Genomic DNA, 424 nt, shown 5'->3' on the forward strand with positions numbered 1-424 from the left:
TGGAAAAGAAGCACTCCATCCATGCAAGCTTCCGTGAATTAAATCAAATCTGCAAAATGATAAACAAGAAGTTAGAAGAAGAAGAAGAAGAAGAGAATAAGAAGAAGAAGAAGAAGAAGAAGAAGAAGAAGACTAGAAGAATACTAGAAGAAGAAGAACACTAGAAGAATACTAGAAGAAGAATAAGAAGAAGAATAAGAAGAATAAGAAGAAGACTATAAGCTTATTATGTAAACTTGATCATTTTGTGCTAACATAAGTAATTTTGGAGCTAACCTATAGGAAACTAAGCATATAAGCTCTAAGTTAGCATATTAGAGCCAACTTAGGTAAAATGAAGCTAACCTATGTCATTTTGGAAAAGAAGAAGAATAAGAAGAAGACTATAAGCTTATTATGTAAACTTGATCATTTTGTGCTATCA

This window comes from Triticum dicoccoides, chromosome 3A (genome assembly GCF_002162155.2).
Source record: "Triticum dicoccoides isolate Atlit2015 ecotype Zavitan chromosome 3A, WEW_v2.0, whole genome shotgun sequence".
NCBI classification, from domain to species: domain Eukaryota; kingdom Viridiplantae; phylum Streptophyta; class Magnoliopsida; order Poales; family Poaceae; genus Triticum; species Triticum dicoccoides.